General features: G+C 51.1%; 1 protein-coding gene and 1 pseudogene across 4 annotated transcripts in view; one reads left to right on the forward strand and one right to left on the reverse strand.

The window, feature by feature from the left end:
- Positions 1-23440, reverse strand: part of LOC113907274 (immunoglobulin lambda-1 light chain-like) — a 320444-nt gene that overhangs the window by 101268 nt on the left and 195736 nt on the right. The gene's annotated exons all lie outside the window — the stretch shown is intronic.
- LOC113875135 lies at positions 358-22152 on the forward strand (annotated as a pseudogene).

The raw sequence follows: 23440 nt of genomic DNA on the forward strand, positions 1-23440 counted from the left end.
TCACCTGAGCCCTGAGTGAGGAGGGTGACTGGAAGCAGAGCCCAGGCCATGGTGGAAACGCTCCAGATGCTGCCTTCTGAGCCCGCAGCCCTAGGCCTGGTCCCCAGACCTCTCATCCCTTCCCCCAGAGGAGGGCGGGGACCCCATGCAAATCTGCTTCCTGAACCTGCCCCTCCTCATTCTGTCCTCACCTCTGACCTGGCCTGGACACTAGAGTCCCTATGTCCCTGGACAGCAGGGCTCCTCCGAGAGGATGGAAACTCTTGGACACATTGTCCTTAGTCAGGACACTGACCATTACAGCCCAGGAATTGTGGCCCTCTTGGGAGGTCGTCCCTGTCCACTCTGGGAGTCACCATGTCCTTGGCTGATAATCCTGACAATCACTCTCTGGGTTTTGAGGGTGGAAGGTGAGGTCCCCTGAGGAGCTGGAGTTACTTAGAGTTCAATTCCATCTCCTCCCAGCATCACAGGAGATCTGGGGTGTCCATCTCCTCCCCCAGTTGTCCCTTCACAGGACGGACCCCCTGTAGTCCTGTCCCCTGCCTCAGCAGGGCTCTGAAGATGAGCCCTGAGAACTTTATTGTTGGTTGTAGTCCAGGCCTCATAAAACAGAACAAATGGGTCACTGCAGCCCACATTCCCTTAGGGGGCTCAGAAGCCAGCAGCTGGGGCTTCACGCAGGTAAGGAAGCCACACCAAAACCTCCCCACACCCAGGCCTTTGCTGCCCCCTGGTGGCCTCAGATCCCACTGACACCATTACAGTCAGGGAGCATGTAGTCAGGGATCCCCCAGATGCCACGGGATCCTGGGACCGCGGTCTCTCTGTCACCTCCGTCATCCCCACTGGGACACACAGCTATCAGACAGGTGCAGCCTCTCACCAGAGTATGCACGAGGGGCCAGGACTCAGAACCCTGTTTGGTGTTCAGTAGCTAAGACCCTTCCTGGCAGTGCTGTGCCTGGCTTCTGTGGGGTGCTGGGATGGGTCATGACCCTGTTCTGGCCAAGGTGATTCGATCATGAAGATACTGACCTGTGCATTTATAGGAAAGGAAAAAAAATAAAAAGCAAAGATTTTTAAAAATAATAATGATGAGAATATTATAATTAGATTGAGCTTTGTAGTAGGAGGACTGGATTAGTCAGGGTTCTCTAGGGAAACAAAACAAATAGAAATATGTACATACATATATTTAGTGAGGGATTTTTTAAAGGTTTATTTATTTATGTATTTGTTATTTTATTTTTCATTTTTGGGTGAGCTGGGACTTCCTGCTGTGCTTGAGATATTTCTAGATACGGCGAGCGGGGCAGCGCTCTAGCTGCAGTGCGAGGGCTCCTAGTTGCTTCCTGTGCAGCGTGGGCTTTCGGGTGAGTGGGATTCAGTAGTTGCGCCTCCCGGCTCTAGAGCAGAGGCTCGGTACCTGTGGCTCCCTGGCTAGGTTGCTCCATGGCACGTGGGGTCTTACTGGAACAGGGATTGAACCCTTGTCTCCTGCACTGGCAGGTGGATTCTTCAACCGTGGACCGTTAGAGAAGTCCCTGTAATGGAGGATTTTATGTATGGAATATATATATATATATTATATTTATATAAATATAATTATATATAGAAATATGTACATAGAGAGATTATTGTTGATTATTGAGCAGGCAAGTCCCAGGAGCTGCTCGCCTCCTGCTGTATAGCCTGGGTCCTAACAGGCTACAGAGCTGTGCTGGGGGAGAACCCCTGTCTTAAGGCAATGGAAGTGGCTGGACCATGGGGTGATAATGAATGGACTAACTTGTAAATGCATTATAAACCACTGAACTCTACACCTTAAAATGATGACTGCCATTTTAAGTGAACTCTGTCTAAAATCAATGTACTAAGCTTTAAATGAGGACGGATGCAACCTCTTTCCAAAGGTTTCGAAAATGAATGCTCTGTCTCCGTGTGTGTGTGTGTGTTAACTATACATACTTATGGACACGTACATCCATGTACACATTCAACTACATGTATATATACAGTGAGAATTGAGGCTTTTAAACTGTGGTGTTGGAGAAGACTGTTGCAAGTCCCTTGAACTGCAAGGAGAGCAAACCAGTCAATTCTAAAGGATATCAATCCTGAATATTGATTAGAAGGACTGATGCTGAAGCTGAAGCTCCAATACTTTGGCCACATGATGCGAAGAGCCGACTCCTTAGAAAAGACCCTGATGCTGAAAAAGATTGAAGGCAGGAGGAAAAGGGGGTGATAGAGGATGAGATGGTTGGATGGCATCCCAGACTCAATGGACACGAGTTTGAGCCAGCTCCGGGAACAGGGAGGGACAGGGAAGCCCGGTGTGCTGCAGTCTGTGGGGTCCCAAAGAATCGAACATGACTGAGAGACTGAAAAGCAATAGAGAGGGAATAAGAGATAAGCTGATATAATGAGAAATAAATATTGGAAAATGTTAAATGTGGATGGATCTGGGGAAAGATATGAAGTAGATCTTTCTGAAATCTCTAATTCAATTAAGTTTACAATGATTGTCAAATAAAATAATAACAAACAGGAGACCAATGAAGCCCTGCAATCAGGAGTTGAAGGTGCTTGAGGGAGCTCAGAGGTGGTTTTGGTCTTAGTTCCCCTTGACCTTGGATCACTGTGCAAATTGCGTCCACTTTCATGTGAGCCACAATAAGAGTCAGCCTGGAGCCCAGAGGTGGCCAGGGTGTTCCCAGAGTTTGAGCCTGAGAAGCAAACAGGACCCCTGAGGACCTTTTACTGACATCATAAATCAGAGATTTTAGGGCAGAGCCTGGGTTCTCCTGATACAAAGACACAAGGGATTAACCAGAGGTCTCCAGGGTCCCTTCCCTGGAGGCCTCACCTGAGCCCTGAATGATGAAGGGAAGAAGGAACAGAGCCCAGGCCATGGCGGAGATGCCCGGACGCTGCCTTCTGAGCCTGCAGCCCTGGATCTGGTCCCCAGACTCCTCTCGTCCCCTCCCCCCAGAGGAGGGTGGGCCCCCATGCAAATCTGCTTCCTGCCCCTGCCCCTCCTCATCCCTCTGCTCACCCTCCTCTGACCTGGCCCTTTGTTCTAGATACTTCTGCAGCCCTGGACAGCAGAGCTTCCTGAGAATTAACTCTTTCACATGTTGAGTGAAAACAGAATGAGTCTTTGACAGGATGTGGGGAATGAACCCGGGGTTTCCTATCTTTCCACAGGTCATCATGGTTCCTGGGGGAGGAATCCCAGAATGTCCCCTCTGGGCTGATGCAGCAAAGAAGAGAACTGGGGCCCCGATGGCTGAAAGATCCATTTTCCCTCCCTTACAGGAGTCAAACGCAGAGCTAGGAACAAGCATCCCCTCAACTTCTGTTTTTATTTTTTATTTTTTTGGCTCTCTTGGGTCTTCAATGTGGCTTGTGAGCCCTTTAGTTGGGGTGCGTGGAGTTAGTTGCTCTGTGGCCTGTGGGATCTAAGTCACTGACCATGGATGGAAGCTGCATCCCTTGCATTGTGAGTCTGATTCTTAACTGCTGGACCACATGGGAAGCCCTCCTCAACTCCTTTTTTTAAAAAAAAGTGTTTTTGCAGAGCTGTCCCGGGCAGTACAGTGGTTAGGATTCCACACCAATACTGCAGGGGGGCTTGGGTTTGATCACTGGATGGGGAAGGAAGATGCTGCATGTCATGCAGTGTGGCTAAAAAAAATTTTTTTTATAAATAAACTTTTTAAAAAGGAGAAAAAACAAATATTTATTGAAGTATAGTTGATTTACACTGTAGTGTTAATTTCTCCTGTACAGCTAAGTGATTCAGTCATATGAACATACACATTCTTTATCACACCCTTTTCCATTATGGATTATCACAGGATATTGAATACAGCTCCCTATGCTATGCTGTAGGACGTTGGTGTTCATCCATTCTGTGGACAATAGATTTGCTGGTCCCAAAGTCCCAATCTGTGCATCCCGGCTCCCCAGCTCCTCCTTGTCCCCCTTCATGGGGAGGGTCGTCATGCTCCCCTCCGTCTTCTCTCTACAGTGCTCTGAGACCCAAGTCTGAGCCCTGGGCCATTTATTAGCACTTCTGAAGATGACTTATTGGAGCATAAACATTTTGATACATAAAAGGGGTCCGTGGGAAGCAGTTCTAGACACTTCATATCGAACAGTATAAGCCACAAGTACCTTTGCCAAGCCCTGGCCCTTGCTGCCTCCTGTGGCTGCCTGCATGTTTAGCTGCGGTGTTGTGTCTGACTCTGCTACCCTGCAGACCGTAGCCCAGGCTTCCCAGGTGGCTCAGCTGGTAAAGAATCCGCCTGCAATGTAGGAGACCCTGGTTCTATTCCTGGGTCGGAAAGTTCCCCTAGAGAAGGGATAGCTACCCACTGCAGTATTCTTGGGGTGGCTCAGACAGTAAAGAATCTGCCCACAATGCAGGGGACCTGGGTTCGATCCCTGGGTTGGGAAGATCCCCTGGAGGAGGGCAGGGCAACCTACTCCAGTATTCTTGCCTGGAGAATCCCACGAACAGAGGAGCCTGGTGGGCTACAGTCCACAGAGTCGCAGTGTCGGACACGACTGATGTGATTTTGCTCCCACACACATCCTCCCACCTCCCCCTTCCTCATTCAGCTCAGTACCAGGCCCCCTGACCCCCACTAAGCTCATTTCTTTGTCGTTTAACTCCCTCCAGGATGGGATGTGTCATCTGCTCCACCAGGTAGCCGGACCCTCACCCAACACTGTTTAGCTCATCCCATCACAGCCTAGGCACCAGGTCACACCTGCGAGGCAAGTGTCGGTGCACAAGAGAGGTGACTCCATGGCCAGTGACGGGAAAAGCGAAAGGCTGACTCAGGGATTGAAGAAGAAAGAGGAAGATGTTTGGGGAGAACTGATTGTTTTTGATTCATGACTATTGCTTGAGTTTTAAGTGTTTTAAGCATTCTTTGTGCTTTTTTTAATAAGATTATTTTTTGATATGGATCACTCTTTAAGTCTTTATTGAATTTGTTACAATACTGGCTCTGTTTCATGTGTCTTGGCTTTTTGACCACAAGGCATGTGTGATCTTAGTTCCCCAACCAGGGACTGAATTGCACCCCTTACACTGGAAGGCAAAGCCTTAACCACTGGATGGCCAGGGAACTCCATTTTGGGGCTTTTTATTTTAGACCCTGGCTAAGATAATAATGTCTGTTATTTAAGATAATACTAAGCCCCACAGTCTGTAAGCTCAGACTCAGGAAAGCTGTCGGTGCAATTCAGTCCTGGTCCTGAGATCTGAGAACTGGAGTTGCTGATGCTCTAAATCCCAGTCTGAAGACAGAGAAAGATGAGACAACAGTGAGACAGGAAACGGGGGCAAGTTCCGCCTCCCTCTGCCTCTTGTTCTACCCAGACCTTCAATGGACTGGATGCATCTCGGCTCCTCCTTTGCTCCAAGTCCTGAGGCTTAGTACCCAGGGGAGTGGGCAGATGCCCTGGCACCGCCAGGAGGGGGCTGGGTCGAGAGACCTGCTCTTCTAGTTAAGTTTCTCTCCACACACACCTAATTGTCCCCCCTCCACCACACACACCCCTGGGGAGGGGCCTCCTGCCCTCCTCATAGGCAAGCCCCGTGCCTGTCAGAGCCCTGAGTCTAGGGTGGACGGATGCTGCCCTCCCCCCAAAGGCTCCTGCCTTGCTCTCCCTCTGTGCTCATCTCTAGAGACCCCAAAAGGATTTTCTAAAATGGTGATTCCCCCAAATCTGGACATTTGGCCTTGGGAACGCACACCAGCCATCCCGGATTCTCTCCAAAACCTGCCTCATTGGTTTAATCCTGCAGCAGGCTGAGAGACCAGAGGCTGTGCAGGTATGGAATTCTTGGCAGTACAATGGTTAGGGCTCAGTACTTTGGGCCCAGGTTAAATTCCTGGTAAGAGAAGGCAATGGCACCCCACTCCAGTACTCTTGCCTGGAAAATCCCATGGACAGAGGAGCCTGGTGGGCTGTGGTCCATGGGGTTGCTAGGAGTCGGACACGACTGAGCGACTTCACTTTCACTTTTCACTTTCGTGCATTGGAGAAGGAAACGGCAACCCACTCCAGTGTTCTTGCCTGGAGAGTCCCGGGGACGGCGGAGCCAGGTGGGCTGCCGTCTCTGGGGTCGCACAGAGTCGGACACTACTGAAGTGACTTAGCAGTAAATTCCTGGTTGGGAAACTAAGATTCTGCAAGCTGTGAGGCATGGCTAAAAAAGAGAGAGAGACTGTATTGTTGTTTCTCAGTTGTGTCTGACTCTTTGTGACCCCATGGACTATACAGTCCACGGAATTCTCCAGGCCAGAATACCAGAGTGGGTTAGCTGTTGCCTTCTCCAGGGGATCTTCCCAACCCAGGGATGAATCCAGGTCTCCTGCATTGCAGGCAGATTCTTTACTAACTGAGCTACCATGACAGAATTTTTTCATATTTCTAAAATAAATCATATTTCCAAAATAAGTAAGTTGAGGAAAAAATTATGATGGAAGTTCAGTTCAGTCACTCAGTCATGTTCGACTCTTTGTGCCCCCACGGACTGCAGCACACCAGGCTTCCCTGTCCATCACCAACTCCCAGAGCTTACTCAAATTCATGTGCATCCAGTGGTGATGCCATCCAACCATCTCATCCTCGGTCATTCCCTTCTCCTCCTGCCCTCAATCTTTCCCAGCATCAGGGTCTTTTCCAATGAGTCAGTTCTTTGCATCAAGTGGCCAAAGTATTGGAGCTTCAGCTTCAGCATCAGTCCTTCCAGTGAACGTTCAGGACTGATTTCCTTTAGGATGGACTGCTTGGATCTCCTTGCAGTCCAAGGGATTCTCAAGAGACTTCACCAACACCACAGTTTAAAAGCATCAATTCTTCGGTGCTCAGCTTTCTTCACAGTCCAACTCTCACATCCATACATGACTACTGGAAAAACCATAGCTTTGACTAGATGGACTTTTGTTGGCAAATAATATCTCTGCTTTTTAATATGCTGTTTAGGTTGGTCATAACTTTTCTTCCAAGGAGCAAGCGTCTTTTAATTTCATGGCTGCAGTCACCATCTGCAGTGATTTTGGAGTCCCCCAAAATAAAGTCTGTCACTGTTTCCATTGTTTCCCCATCTATTTGCCATAAAGTGATGGGACTAGAGCCCTGGGATTTCTTTGGAAGGAATGATGCTAAAGCTGAAATTCCAGTACTTTGGCCACCTCATGTGAAGAGTTGACTCATTGGAAAAGACTCTGATGCTGGGAGGGATTGGGGGCAGGAGGAGAAGGGGACGACAGAGGATGAGATGGCTGGATGGCATCACTGACTCGATGGATGTGAGTCTGAGTGAACTCTGGGAGTTGGTGATGGACAGGGAGGCCTGGCGTGCTGCGATTCATGGGGTCGAAAGGAGTCGGACACGACTGAGCGACTGAACTGAACTGAACTGAACTGATGGGACTAGATACCATGATCTTAGTTTTATGAATGTTGAGTTTTAAGCCAACCTGTTCACTCTCCTCTTTCACTTTCATCAAGAGGCTGTTTAATTCTTCTTCGCTTTCTGCCATAAGGGTAGTGTCATCTGTGTATCTAAGGTTATTGCTATTTCTCCTAGCAATCTTGATTCCAGCTTGTGCTTCATCCAGCATTTCACATAAAAGTTAAATAAGCAGGGTGACAGTATAGAGCCTTGACTTACTCCTTTCCCAATTTGGAACCAGTCTGTTCTTCCATGTTGTTCCATGTATGATGGAAGTGGTTCCCCAAAATATAGAAAACATGGCCAGTGTTATCATTTTAGTGATCATCTTCTGGATGTCTTGACACACTTCTCTACAACGTTCCCAAGTATGAATTACATGTATCCCAGGAGGGTGGGGGTCCCTGTAACTTTCACCCCTTGTTCTACATGCAGGCCTAATCTAGCGCCAGGAATAGGTGAACATTGTGAGCACTGCTTGAAGAAATAAAATGAATGAATTACAGTCATGTTTACCCCTGGGACTGCAAGGAGAAAAAACCACTCAATCCGAAAGAAAATCAACCTTGATTATTCATCAGAAGGACTGATGCTGAAGCTGATGCTCGAAAAGACCTTGATGCTGGGAAAGATTGAGGGCGGGAGAAGAAAGGGGCTACAGAGGACGAGATGGTTGGATGGCATCATAAACTCCATGGACATGAGTTTGAGCAAAACTCTGGGAGTTGGTGATGGACAGGAAACCTGGCATGCTGCAGTCCATGGGATTGCAAAGGGTTGCACACAACAGAGCAGCTGAACGACAACAACAATTTTAAAACAGTGGTATTCTTGGTTTTTTTTTGTTTTTGTTTTTTTCTGTTTCCACTCTAAAATTTATGAGCATGTATCTCCTTGAGCATTGCACCAGCAGCCTCTCAAGGACAAATGTTTGTTGAATGAGTCTGGATGAGAGGAAGGAGGGGAGGGCTGAGCCTCCTGTTCCAAGGTGAAAAAATTGAGTTTTTATCGGCCCTGTTTCAGGTAACAATTCCAAGTCCAGGGGAATCAATACTAAGCCCTCATTTGCATGTTCCTAAGTATCTATCCACCCATGTATCCATGTGTGTAGCTGGACACCCTAACCTCTGTTAGCTCACAGGCACAGGGATGTCTGGCGGAATGGCAGGGAGGAGGGAGGGAGGTGGTGCCTGCCTAAACAGCCATCCCTACTGCCCTGCCTTTACGCTCAGCCACCAGGACCTGCCAATGGCCTGTAGTTAAAGATTTAGGGTCACTAGGATGACAAGGACCCAGTGCCAGACCCCCACCTTCAGAAAAACACAGCTTCACCCCACCCCAACCCAGCCCCACCGCACCCAACCCCCACCCTAACGCTCCTCTCCCTGCCAGTCCGGTGGGCGTGGCCACAGGCACCAACCCTCCCCCTCTCTCCGTGCCCTCCCCGCCTCTTAAGATAAGCCCCTTCTGGACTTCCTGGGAGACCCTACTCGCAATCCCAAGATTTCGTGCGATTTGCTCCAGGACGAAACAGGAGCTGGGATTGGTTGGGTCGCGTGGTTTCCGGACACGGCTGAGTCACCGCTTCTCTCGCCTCAGCGTTCAGCAGGGACCACGTGGCGAGGCGTGGCCGCACAAACCGTAAGTTCCCGCCTTGGGTCCCCAGCTTTCCCACAAAGTGACTTTGAGCTAGTCCCTGGTTCACCCCCACGGACCCCCAATTCTATTTGCCACCCTAAAACGAATTATTGGGACCGGAGCCTGGAGTGAAGGCTGAAGTGGGTGAGGAGCCAGCCGGGGCCACGAGCTCTGTAAAGAGGCCGCGGAGCCATGCTGTGGACGCAATAATCCAGCGAACCAGGGTCTGCCGCCGCTTGGCACTGGACGTGGGGTCCCCTCTGGAGGTGCCAGAGCGTGGAGGGCCGAGAAAGGGACAGAAATGGGGCTGCGGGACGGTGGTCAGTGTCCTTAGAGGAGGGGCCATTTGACCCGAGCACTAGCTCGGCGCTTCGATTGTCTGCTGGTCCAGCCGTTGAGAAATTGCTCAGATTTGGAGATAAGAGGAGACTTGCACTCTCATGGCGGTGTTGGCTCTCCAGTTTTCAGTTTATCCTCCAGCATCCTAAATACACATGTTAACACACCGTCTTGTTTTTGGAGCATTTTGGTTCTTGCTCTCAGGCTTGAGTGGAGACGGGTGACTGAGAGGATAGAGACCAAGGAAACCAGGTGTTTGAGGACCTGAGGCCACTGTGAGCTGAACCAGTGCGGGTGAAAGTCATCTTCAGGTAAGCTGGTCCCCTTTTCCACCTCTGGTGCCCTCTCTGTGCTGGTCATCGTGGAGCTGGGTAGCATCTGTGCCTGAGGCCCTCAGGGCAGGAGGAGGATGAGCACCCTTTAGTTTCCCAAGTCATTTTCCTAAGAGAGCTTTGGTCCTGCTGCTGTCTTAGAAGACGCAGCTGCAGCGTGTTGGGGACCCATTCCCGAAGCCACGGTTAGGTTCAGAACCTGTGCTTGGGAGGCTGGTTTCAGACCCCAGACACTCGACCCCTGTGTGGTATTGGGCAAGGGCTGGGTGGTGAGCCCAGGGAAGTTTTGCTCTCCCTAAGTGTGGGACCCCTGGGAGTGAGGTGCTCTTGGAAAGAAAGCACTCAGGCAACAGAGTGAGTCCTCTAGCTGCAGCTGGAGGAGGCCAGGGAGGCTGTGTGGCTAGACGTGGAATGGAGGAGAGGGACCCCAAGGGCAAGGACAGTGTTATGCACTGGGGTGCTGGGTAGCCCTTGGGCAGTGCTGATCCCTGCACATCTGGCTGTAACCCCCAGTATCGCTGCTGCCTCCAGACCAGAATATGTGGACCCTCTGTCCCAGAGCTGCAGACTCTTGAGTGTCTGTGTCAAGACAGACTGGGGCCAGGACCCTGAGAGGAGGAAGATGTGGAAAGAGGAGAGGTCAAGGTCATGAATCCAGGGGAGTTCAGGGCAGAGGGAGAAAAGGGTCAGCCTGGGGCTGCCAGCCAGTCCCCTTCCTGTGCAGACAGAGTGTGATCAGAGCCCAGGCCACGGCGGAGAGTCCCAGAGCTCTGCTTCTGCAGTCACAGCACCAGACCAGGGTCCCCACATCCCTCATATCTCCTGCCTCACCTATGGGAGGGGCCTCTCTGGGGCCATCTGCTCCCCAGATCCTGCCAGTGACACCCCATCAGTGACTCTGCCTACTTGCCCCTGTGGAGGGCAGGCAGTACTGGGAGGTTTCTTCCTGGGAGATAGCCTGAGCCTGAGCCTGAGCCCTTGGAGGACAACTGTTGAGCTGAGGTTAGGTGTAAATCTAGGCCTTTCTGAATTTCTCCCCGAATATTGCGCCATTGCCCCATCCTCCTGGAAGACCTGGCAGTACCCACAGACCTGCTGAGTCCCTAGACTGTGGTGGGTGGTGTCCCCTGAAAGGAGGCTCCTGTTCTGTGCTCTAGTAGTCCCTAAGCTTTTCACTGCCCACAAACAGAGTAGGGTATTCCAGTCCGCAGAGATTTTCCTGGGCACACTGCCCTACCAGACTGGCCCAGGATGGCTTAGGGAGCTCTGGCCCTGGCCAGAGGCATCATTCCCGTGTCACTCTCCGTGCCCCGCCCCACCCCCACCCCCCACCCCCACCCCCGCCTGCCGTGACACTCTCTTGAGCCCCAGCCCTTGCCTGTGAAAAGGAAAGGGCACAGTAAGGTCCCTGCTGACAGTGTTTCAGTTTTTGAGAAAGAAACTTAGATGAGGAAAGTGAAACACTTGATGATTTCAGTTCAGTTCACTTCAGTTTCTCAGTCGTGCCTCTTTGTGACCCCATGAATTGCAGCACGCCAGGCCTCCCTGTCTATCACCAACTCCTGGAGTTCACTCAGACTCACGTCCATCGAGTCGGTGATGCCATCCAGCCATCTCATTCTCTGTCGTCCCCTTCTCCTCCTGCCCCAATCCCTCCCAGCATCAGTCTTTTCCAATGAGTTAACTCTTTGCATCAGGTGGCCAAAGTATTGGAGTTTCAGCTTTAGCATCAGTCCTTCCAAAGAACACCCAGGACTGATCTTTAGGATGGACTGGTTGGATCTCCTTGCAGTCCAAGGGACTCTTAAGAGTCTTCTCCAACACCACACTTCAAAAGCATCAATTCTTCGGCGCTCAGCTTTCTTCACAGTCCAACTCTCATATCCATACATGACCACCGGAAAAAACCACAGCCTTGACTAGATGGATCTTTGTTGGCAAAGTAATGTCTCTGCTTTTGAATATGCTATCTAGGTTGGTCATAACTTTCCTTCCAAGATGTAAGCGTCTTTTAATTTCATGGCTGCAGTCACCATCTGCAGTGATTTTGGAGCCCCCCAGATAAAGTCTGACATTGTTTCCACTGTTGCCCCGTCTATTTGCCATGAAGAGGTGTTGTCATTTTGATTTAGAATCCAGCCTCAGGGTCTCATTCCCCATCCCCTGGGAAAACTTGAATAAAGAGCATATTTGTGACAAAAGAAATAAAGATGTCCTAGAGGCAATGATGCCAGCAAATGTTACTTCACTTGGTAGTGATAAAGAAACTTGGAGATAGTATCAGTCCTGAAAGCGCAAACAATGAGATGTCTAAAGCAGATCCAGGCTTAGGAAGTAGGGTGACAATTGGCCAGGTGGTGCATCGGAAAGATCCTCACCCCCAGTTGAAAGTTATGTGCTGAGAAGAAAGGAAGCAGAGTTGAGAGGACTCCTTGCTGACTTTTTTTGCAAAGAAATGAAACACTAATTCTCAATGCTTAAGATCATAGAGTACTAAAAAAAAAATAGCTGTACTATTTTATTTCTCTAAAACATTTACAACCAGTTAATCCTAAAGGAAATCAACCCTGAATATTCATTGGAAGGGCTGATGTTGAAGCTTAAGCTCCAAAACTTTGGCCACCTGATGTGAACAGCTGACTCCTTGGAAAAGACTCTGATGCTGGGAAAGATGGAAAACGAGGAGAAGGGGACGACAGAGGATGAGATGGATGGATGGATCACTGACTCGATGGACACGAGTTTGAGCAAACTCAGGGAGACAGTGAAGGACAGGGAATCCTGGTGTGCTAAGGTTCATGGGGTCTCAAAGAGTCAGACAGGACTGAGTGACTGAACAACAACAGACATTTACAACAGGTTGTGTAACAGGGTTCTTAACTTTAAAAAAATATGAAATAGCCGTGGAAAAATATCATAATTGTGCCTTAGATTATGAAGGTTGGCTTTGCAGTTCCAGCATGAGTGGCCACCCTGGTGGCCCTGCTCCACCGTACACATCAGCTTGCCTGTCATTATTGTTGAGGCTTGCTTGCTTTTCGTTTGTTCAGACACCCTGAGTGGAAGATCGTGACTTTTTTTTTTTTCTTTTCAGTCTTACTGAGATATTAATAGAATTGACGTATAGCCCTGTGTAAGTTTAAGGGGTTCAGCATCATGAGTCCACTTACATCCATCCTGCAGTGATGAGCGCAGTAAGTCTAGTGAACATTCATCATTTCATATGGATACAAAATTAAATAGGAAAAAGTATTTTCGTTTGGATGAGAACACTTAGGGTTTCCTCTATTAACGTTTATATCTAACAGAAAACGGCATTAGTTATACTTGTGTTTGGATGTCACCTCCCTCATACATACTTCTAACTAGAAGATGAAGATGATGGTTTCACGAGGTGTCCCTCCGGTCACCGGGAATGATGCCCCCCAGCACTTTGTGAATATTAGAAACACCCCTCCCCAGGCGGCCCGCGCCCTCTTCTCTCTGCGCCTCTCTCATCTGTGTGTTCAGTCTCACTGCTCCCTCCATGTGCCCTTGGAGGTAAGAAGAGGGGGCAGCCTCTGGCATCTCCCCTAGGCCAAGAGAAACAGAGTCGGACCCTGTGAAACCATTAGGTGTTGTTTCCAGGGCTCCAAAGAGCTCTGGCACCACAGTCCTGTATGTGTCATGACGGAACAAATAGCCCCAGGTCATTCACCTTAAAACCTAAATAAATAAACAATTGGCCAAGCAGAGGTATAGAACGGGTATAGGATTTAAAGACTCAAGAGGCAGTCTTCTGTAACAGGTTAACCGGGGGTATCCTCTACTGCACATTAATGAAGTCTCCTTTATGTACAGTTGGGAAGGTCCCCTGGAGTCGGAAATGGCAACCCACTGCAGTATTTTTGCCTAGAGAATCCCATGGGCAGAGGAGCCTGGTGGGCTACAGTCCATAGGGTCACAAAGAGTCGGACACGACTGAGCGACTAATACTTAATACTAGAAAGAAATTAGGTGAGAAGCGAAGTGCTAGAAAAGAAGTGATTTGTTAGAGTAGGACACTTGGAAGATTCACAAGCGTTGTGCTGCCCTACGTACTCAGTTACACTTCGACAATCAGAGGAACGGGATGGGGGAAAGATCTTTTTGTTGAGTAGACAGCACGTTTCCATCATCAGTGCCTCCCCCAGGTAGGGCAGGGAAGTTTACTTGTCCCGCTCTATATGGTCAGCCTAGGACCATCATTGTTCAGTTCAGTTCAGTTGCTCAGTCGTATCCGACTCTTTGCGACCCCATGGACTGCAGCACAGTAGACTTCCCTGTCATATTACTTGGGAAAATATTTTCAGGTCTCAGTACAATGCAGGTCTTTCATTTTGAAAAGTCACATTTCCATGAGTGTTTTGTATGCACAGAGCCTGTTTTGGGGGGTCATTAACTTGATGACCAGGTTGTAGGTCTTGTTTTCTGCTGTTGTTTTATGTTCGGGGGTGCATTGTGGAAAGAACATGTCTTAGGGGCTGAAGAGCATGTTGTGGGGGTTATTAACTCATGGAGCTCACTAGGCAGGGTGCAAGGCTCACGCCACCACTGTTTTATGGTTTGGGGCATGTCTCATGCTTCTGTTGCATGGTTTTGTTGCCAAGCAAGTTAGCTTGATTTAAGCAAGCCAACCTGGCTTTGATGCTAAGCAACTTGTTTTGCTTTATGAATCGAGCAAGCCTACATGTTTCAGAATTTTCCCATTACTTTCCTGAGTGTCATTAGTCTTATTGTGGTCTATCAAAACCCCGTAAAGTGTCTTCTGTATCTACAGTTCCTTAATGGAGCATCGAGTTAACTGTTTGATCATTCCGTTCTATTATTCCGTCCCTACCACCTGGGGACGCTCCCAGCCCCCAAGTGCAGGCCGCAGTGCCGTCAGTGATCCCAACACCGCTCCAGCAAATGAGATGCAGCTCTGAGAGCCAGAAGACCAGGCCCCGAGTTCTGCTGTCATTTCTTTCCTCCCCCTTGTTCTGGGCTACCCCCTGCCCAGTCCTGCAGTCCTACCTGCCTGGAGTGGACCTTCATCCTCCCACCCCCCGCCCACTCCACCCTACTGCTGTGCCTCTAGAAGCACCACCCTCAGGAGTAACCGGCTAGAGTTAGGGTGACCTGGGCATCTGGCCAGGCTGCACTGGGGAGGAAGAAGGAGGGAGCCTCTTTTGTTTAGGTCTAGATGTCATTGAGGAGAAGGCAATGGCACCCACTCCAGCACTCTTGCCTGGAGAATCCCATGGGCAGAGGAGCCTGGTGGGCTGCAGTCCGTGGGGTCGGGAGAGTCAGACACAACCAAGCGACTTCACTTTCACTTTTCACTTTCATGCATTGGAGAAGGCAATGGCAACCCACTCCAGTGTTCTTGCCCAGAGAATCCCAGGGATGTGGGAGCCTGGTGAGCTGCCGTCTATGGGGTCGCACAGAGTTGGACACGACTGAAGTGACTTAGCAGCAGCAGCAGCAGATGTCATTGAATTGGTCTTGCCAAGCACAGGAAGAGGCAGAGAGGGCTCATAGGGTAGAATATTCCAGGGTGAGACGAGATCTGACCCAAGAGTGGAGGGAGGACAGACATGCTGGAACTCCAGATGGGATCTTGTTTGCTGCAGGCCGGGTCCCCAGGGCTTCTTGTCAGCCTGGGGCCTCTGAGGACCAGCCAGGCTGTGGTCTTCCTCCAAAAACCAGGAAGGGTCATCTTCCAGCATTTCTAGTGCCTCTTTGCACTCAGATGTGTTCCAAAGACCCCCAGGAAGGCCCTGGGGAGCAGATGCTTTGCATTCGCAGAACGAATTCTGCAACTAGAGAGGGAATGAGCTCTTCCCACCCCGAAACGAGCTCAGAGGCTGCACCAGCCTGTGCAACACAAAAACAGGTAGAAATGTCCCCCAGGCTGACTCATGCCTGGGTCCTGGGAGTCGTCCTGGGCCAACCCGACACTGGGCAGGAAGAACACATCTTCATGCAGATGGGCCCCTGGTGCTTCTGTGTCCAGTGAGTCCCCTGCCCAAATAGACTCTGTGGAGCTGGAGGCGGACAGAGGCCTGTCCCCTGCCTCGCTCAGAAAGACTTTTTTGGCTGATACTTGCCGTTTTTAGATCATTTGAAGACAGTGGTCCCTCCCGCATCCTTAGATCTCCTGGATGCTGAGTTCCCATGGAAACATCCCAAGCCTAGTCCTCTGCTGTTGGCTGTTTGCCCAAGTGCCCGTGAAGTCGGCTAGCTCTTCCTAATGTTCAGTGGGGCAGATCCGGCCATCCATCCATCTTCACCCAAGTGGGTCTTTCGGTTCCTCCTTCGTGGAGCATGACAGCGTCCTGCCTTGGCTGTCTCGGGCTCACGGGACTGGAAAAGAAACCAGGGGTGAACTTCGGCTTCTCTCTGAAAGTTACTTGAGGTAGTGGGGGAGAGTGCCTGTGTCGTCATGGCTGCTCCTTAATCAGGGACTTGATGATTATCTTTGTTGATGATTATCTTGAGCTCCTGAAGCTGATTGGTCAAGGTGATTGCCGAAAGTCAAAATGCCCACAAGGCATATTCCAGCTTAATCCTATTTTAGGGTTTTAGCTCTATTTAAGGGACAGCCACATCTCTGGCTGCTGATGGGGATGGTAGGAATTTGGTGAATGCCATCTCTAGGAAGTTACCAAACTGTAGAGTATCCTTTAGGGAAGGCCGCCTTCTCGCCCTCCAAATAGAAGAACTGTTGGGGCATCACGAGGCCGAGGGATGGAGAGGTTCCGCCCGTCTGTGTTCTGAGACCACAGCAGAACCAGCGTGTCAGCCAGCCCAGCAGGGGCTTCACCCCAGACCCTTTGATGCAGGCTTTGCGCCTCCCTGGGGAGAAAGTCCGTGTTGCTCCCTGTGCTTAATGCAGAGCAGAGGGAAAACGGAGTTGTATTTGTGGGCTTAAAGTTGAGCTCCCATCAGAATCTGTGTAAGTGAGAGCCGTAGGGGAGGGAGAAGGGTGGGGGTGGGGGTTTCGAAGGCGCTTTGCATTGTTCACTGGCACTGAGGGAACGTCGGGTTACCCAGCTACACTTGGGAAAGAGCCTCTGAAGGTCATGGTGAGGGTACAGGTCGCTGGACAGAGCCCAGGCTGGGATGTGCAGGGGGACGCCTGAGCCTCCGGTTGCAGCCATTTGCTGACACAGATTGTGTCCTTGGCCTACGTTTATTTCCCTTCTGCTGCTGCTGCTGCGTCGCTTCAGTCGTGTCTGACTCTGTGTGACCCCATAGACGGCAGCCCATCAGGCTCCCCCGTCCCTGGGATTCTCCAGGCAAGAACACTGGAGTGGGTTGCCATTTCCTTCTCCAATGCAGGAAAGTGAAAAGTGAAAGTGAAGTGAGGAGAGCCCTAATCCCTCAGTGGCTTTCAGGCAGAACAAGGCATGTCCCAGGTTTGGTCAGCCAAAAGTGTTCTCTCCTAACCCACATTCCTAAATTTAATCTCCTAGCTTCAGGGAGGAAATGCCCTTTGCCTCCAGGGAGGGAGGAAGCGTGGATCTTGGGTTTGCCTTGGGTTTAAAGGATCCACCCACTCCCTTTTAGCCACTCCCTGTGCTGGCAATTTCTTAAGACTGGAGGTCGCAAAGAGTTGGACACACTGAGCGAGTGAACTGCACTGAGCCTAAAGAAAGTCTTTGAATTCCTCCAAACAAAACACACTTGTCTTGGGTACTTTCCTTGGTTTTGTTACAAATGTCTGGTCCCTCTGTTCTCCTGGCCAGCTCCTGGGTGTCATTTTGACCTGACGAAGTCAAAGGGAGCCTGGACCCTCAAAATCTGTAGGACCCAGCACCCCTCCATTACACCTCTGTTCCCCCGCGAACGGGCACGTGTTTCGCCGTCTGGCGTAATGTGGTAAGCGACGGTGTGATACTCGGGAGTCTTACTCTGTTTCTTTTTCTTCTGGGGTGACACCACCATCCGCACGACTCTGTCTGAATGTGAACATTTGGGTGATTTGATGTGGCCAGACTCCCCAACGAATGTACCTTCAGGTGGGTTTTCTTCTTTATATTTTGCTTTGTGAATAGACACAGGATCCCATCAGTTGTATGTAGTGAGAAAGTAAAAACCCACTCAGCCTTAGCTGGATGGAGATCTAGTAGTAAGATAGCACGTTAGCCGGAAATGGAAATTTCAGCCAGAATCTGAAAAGCGTGTCCTGGAAGGAGAGAGGGACTCAGGCCCGAGCACACTGCTCCACGCTGGAGCCTCAGGCTCTGACAGCTGTACCTGCCGGGGTCTTCATGGGACAGGCACGCAGGCCACGATCCCGTTGAGAAGTTTCTTGCCTTTCCATCACATTGGCAATTGCACGCTTTGCTCTTGCTTCTACATGGAGTTTTACTTTTATCCCAGACAGTTTGGTTTCTTCTCTGATTTTCGCCAATTGTACAGATCGTTACAGTATTTCTTAACCACATAGAATTCGGCAGGGGGGGTGGGGGGACAGGGTAGGGTGGGGTGAGAGTGAGGGGAGGGGGCTGCACCGAGCAGCATCTGGGGTCGTAGCTCCCTGACGGGGATAGACCTCGTGCCCCCTGCAGTGACAGCACAGAGTCCTCCTCTCTGAACTGCCAGGGACGCTCCTGCAATTGACTTAATGAAAGGCATCTAATTAGGAATTTTGGGGTGACATTTTACATTTAAGTGTGTGAGCAGTGATTATAGTTCATATCATTTTATAGTTTCGTGATTTTACTAGCTTAAAGGGTTTTTGGGGTTTCTTTTTGTTTTAAAAGCTAAAATCTGTTTTTTAATTCCATGGAATACAAAAAAAAAAAGTCTGTAGAATATTTTAAAGAGTGAAGGCTTTGTTCGGAATGTGAGCGCTTTGCTCCACTGAACCGAACGGTAATAACATTTGTAGAAGAGACGCAGAGTGAAAGGTACCTCTTTTTATTGAGTGACATGACAGCACCCATCGCGTGAGTTATTGGCTGGAGTTTAGAGACAGGCCATGTTGGGCTAAACTCCTTATTGCTGTTCTCAGCCTTTGAGTAATAATCAGAAGCTTTCTCTGAAGAGAGTGGGGTCAGCTGTCAGACTCCTAGGTGTCTACCTGCAGCAGGGCTGGGATTAAATGCAGCAGCCAGTAGATACGGGATGGGCAAGAGGTCACCTTGTCCCTTTGTTGCTGCTGGGAGAGAGGCTTGTCCTGGTGCCAGTGGGGCCAAAGCTGTGACTTTGTGACCACAGATGTCTCTGACCCTGCCTTGGGTTCCCTGAGGTGGAGGGACAGCAGGGTCTCCCCGGTTCCTTGGCCGGAGAAGGACCCCCCACCCCTTGCTCTCTGACATCCCCCCAGGACTTGCCCCGGAGTAGGTTCTTCAGGATGGGCATCCGGGCCCCACCCTGACTCCTGGAGCTGGCCGGCTAGAGCTTGCTGCAGAATGAGGCCTTGGCCATTGCGGCCCTGAAGGAGCTGCCCGTCAAGCTCTTCCCGAGGCTGTTTACGGCGGCCTTTGCCAGGAGGCCACACCCATGCCGTGAAGGCGATGGTGCAGGCCTGGCCCTTCCCCTACCTCCCGATGGGGGCCCTGATGAAGGACTACCAGCCTCATCTGGAGACCTTCCAGGCTGTACTTGATGGCCTGGACCTCCTGCTTGCTGAGGAGGTCCGCCCTAGGTAAGGTCGACCTGGCAGACTGTGGGGCCTGGGGTGTGAGCAAGATGCAGCCAGGCCAGGAAGATGGAGGGGTCACCTGGGAACAGGCGTTGGGTGTACAGGACTGGTTGAGGCTCAGAGGGGACAAAAGGCACGTGGGCCTCCCCCCCAGTGTCCCTTAAAGTGGGAACCAAGGGGGCCCCGGAAGCCGGAGGAGCTGTGGTGTGTGGAGTGCAGAGCCCTCGCGGGGTCCTGATGCCCGTCGGCCTCTGCGCAGCTCAGCGTGTGCCCCGCGGCCCGGCAGGCGGTGGAAGCTGCAGGTGCTGGACTTGCGCCGGAACGCCCACCAGGACTTCTGGACCTTGTGGTCCGGCATCAAGGCCAGCGTGTGCTCACTGCTGGAGCCCGAGTCAGCCCAGCCCATGCAGAAGAGGAGCAGGGTAGAGGGTTCCAGGGGTGGGGGCTGAAGCCTGTGCGGGGCCCTTTGGAGTGCTGGTCGACCTGTGCCTCAAGGAGGACACGCTGGACGAGGACCCTCTGCTACCTGCTGAAGAAGGCCAAGCAGAGAGGAGCCTGCTGCACCTGCGCTGCCAGAAGCTGAGGATCTTCGCCATGCCCATGCAGAGCATCAGGAGGATCCTGAGGCTGGTGCAGCTGGACTCCATCCAGGACCTGGAGGTGAACTGCACCTGGAAGCTGGCTGGGCCGGATGGGCAACCTGCGCGGCTGCTGCTGTCGTGCATGCGCCTGTTGCCGCGCACCGCCACCGACCGGGAGGAGCACTGCGTTGGCCAGCTCACCGCCCAGTTCCTGAGCCTGCCCCACCTGCAGGAGCTCTACCTGGACTCCATCTCTTTCCTCAAGGGCCCGCTGCACCAGGTGCTCAGGTGAGGCGTGGCGCCAGCTCCAAAGACCAGAGCAGGCCTCTCTTGTTTCGTGCCCGCTGGGGACATTGCCAGGGTGCCCGGCCACTCGGAAGTCCTCACGATGCCACCGCTCTGACCCTGGGCATCTTGTCAGGTCACTTCCCTGGTTAGGGTCAGAGGCGTGGCCTAGGTTAAATGCTGTCAAAGGGGACTCCTTTCTGGGAGTCCGCATAGTGGGGGCTTGGTGTGATGCCCTTGGGAATTCTTTCCGAGAGAGTGATGTCTTAGCTGAGATAATGACAGATAACTAAGCGAGAAGGACGGTCCATCAGGTGTGAGGTTTGAAGTCCAAAGCTCTGTCTCTCCCTCCCACCTGCCCCTTCTGTCCTGAGCTGTTTAGGCTCCAGGTGAGCTGTGGGAAGTGGGGTGATTCTGGAGATGACAAGAAGGGATCAGGAGGGGAAAATTGTGGCTCCTAAGCAGTCCAGAGAAGAGAAAAAGTCAAATAAGCATTATTGTTAAAGTGGCTCCAGTCTCTTTAAGTCCAAATTATAATTATAATTTTCCTCTAAGACTTCTGAATACATAGGAAATCCTCAGTAACAGGTTATCGCTCTGCCTTGAACACAGTGATAAAAGCTGGGAGGATGCAGCCTAATCTGTCTGTGTGAATGAGTTGTATTGATTCCCTTTTTGGCAGCTGCAAACTCCAAGCATTAGGAATAAATATGTTCACTGAAGAAACCAGAAGAAAGAAAGAAAGAAAAAAAAAAAGAATTGTAGGTGGTGATGGACAGTTTGTGGCCCCTGAATATCTGGGGGATATTCACCCAGGGATCGCGTGTAACTGCTGGGACCCCCAGCCCATGTCCACTGCATCCAGCCTGCTGTTGAATTCAACTAGTCGTGTCCTGTAACCGTCTTAATTCCTGCTAACAAATACTAGTAAGCTGAAATAGGCAAATAACATTTGTTTACTGTTTGTTTCCCACATTGAAAATAGTTCACCATTTTGTGCAGGGGAGGTCATACCCCTGTGAGTATGACCTTCCCCCTGGAAGAGCCCCTGCCTTCCCGTCAAGAAGGGGAGAGGCCAGCTCCAAGCCAGTGAGATGCCTTGTGTTCCCGTGAAAAAAACCTCTCCTGCCCACATCCCTCTGCCCGCCACCTCCGTCCCTGGGACTGACTGCCCTGTCTCTCCCCAGGTGCCTGAAGACCCCTCTGGAGACCCTGTCGATCACCAACTGCCCTGATTTCGGAGTCAGACCTGACGTACCTGTCGCAGTGCCCGAGCGTCGGCCTGCTGAAGGACCTGGGCCTCGGTGGGGTCAACCTGACCAGCCTCAGCCTTGAGCCCCTGCAGGTCCTGATCGAGAGGACCTCGGCCACCCTGCAGGACCTGGACCTGGAGAGTGCCGCATCGTGGACTCCAGTTCCGCGCCCTCCCTGCCCTCCCTGAGCCGCTGCTCCCAGCTCACCACCTTCCACCTTCTGCGGCAACCCCATCTCCATGGCCGTGCTGGAGAGCCTGCTGCACCACACGGTGGGGCTGAGCAGGCTGAGCCACGTGCTGCACCCCGCACCCCTGGAGAGCTGTGAGGGCGTGCGCGGCATCCTGCACCCGGCCCGCCTGGCTCGGCTGCACGCCCGGCTCAGCAGCTGCTGCACACGTCTGGGTGGCCAGCACGGTCTGGTTCAGCGCCAGCCCCTGTCCCCCACTGCGGTGACGAGATCTTCTATGACCCCCGAGCCCAGCCTGTGCCCTGCTACAATGCCCGCCTAGCCAGCTCCACGAGTTGCAGGCTTTGGTCCCCCGGCACTGGGACACTGCCACCCAGACCTCAGTGCATCTAGAAGGAACACAAACCACGTTTCAGACAATTGTTCAGTGCGTGCGGGAAAAGGAAAGGTGATTTAGAGTGGGCAGGGCGGAGGGGGTTGGTGGGATGTTGGAGAGATGTGTTCCTACAAAGTTAGAAATGTGAATCTGAATTCTGGAGGGGGAGTTTGGGCTTGGGAGGTTGATGGGGTCGTTACCCCCGTGTTGGATTGTTCCAAAGAAATAAAGGGAACTTCAGTGTCAATCATTTGGTGTCCTCTGTGATCTGTGACCATGATTCTCCCCTTTAAACTCATGGCTCTCCTGTTAGTGGTTAAATAAAAGGGCCTGAGCGTGAGTGCGGCCTAGATGCTCTCTGACAGCCAAGGATCAGCTACAGGAGTTGAGGGCACCATTTACCCACTCCCCGTGCTTCTCATTTCCAGGGCTTCCACCTCCTCACTTATTTCTGAAGCTGTTCAATCTGTCGTCACATACAAGGTGCGTCCTCAGGGCCTGGAACGAACTAAGTGTCCAGGAGCAAGCACTGCTGGAGGGAAACCGTCTTCCACGGGACTCTCGCTGCTAACCCCACCCAGGCCCTGGACTCCAGCATTTTCCCCAGTGGATCCAGCAGATGTGAAGCCTCAATCTCGGACCCTGGGCAGTGCCAAGATGGGTTCACTGTGCAAAGTCAGGCCTGGAGTCCTGGGGGATATTCGCCCGCAGACCATCTGGAGCCCATGCCTACCTTCCCACTGCTCAGCCGTATCTGACTCTTTGGGACCCCCTGGACTGTAGCCTGCCAGGCTTCTCTGCCCATGGGATTCTACAGGTGAGAATACTGCAGTGGGTAGCCATCCTCTTTTCCAGGAGATCTTCCCAACCCAGGGATTGAACTTGGGTCTCCTGCATTGCAGGCAGATTCTTTGCCATCTGAGCAGCCAGGGAAGCCTCACAGGTTCTAAGGAGACAACCCAACATCCCTGAATCCATTGTCTATATGTGCTTTTATGCCACTAATATCCCCACAGGTTTTATTTTGTTTTTACATTAATAAAAACTTACACAATTATTTATTCAAAGGCTGACGGAAATCCATTCCCAATCGTCAAAAAAAGTCACTTCCGAGTTCAGTATTTCAGTGTTGAGTGTAACTTGCATTTTTCTCCTTGGTGTGATTCATCTGTAACTTTTTTTTTAAAACCTTAATCCTTAAGTTTTTACCTTAAGCCACATGGTAAAGATAAAATTTCCTCCAAATCCTGGTTCTCTGCCAACCTGGCAGCACTAAGGCTTTTAACTAATTCTCTTTGCCCATCA

Source organism: Bos indicus x Bos taurus, chromosome 17, assembly GCF_003369695.1.
Source record: "Bos indicus x Bos taurus breed Angus x Brahman F1 hybrid chromosome 17, Bos_hybrid_MaternalHap_v2.0, whole genome shotgun sequence".
Taxonomy (NCBI): Eukaryota; Metazoa; Chordata; class Mammalia; order Artiodactyla; family Bovidae; genus Bos; species Bos indicus x Bos taurus.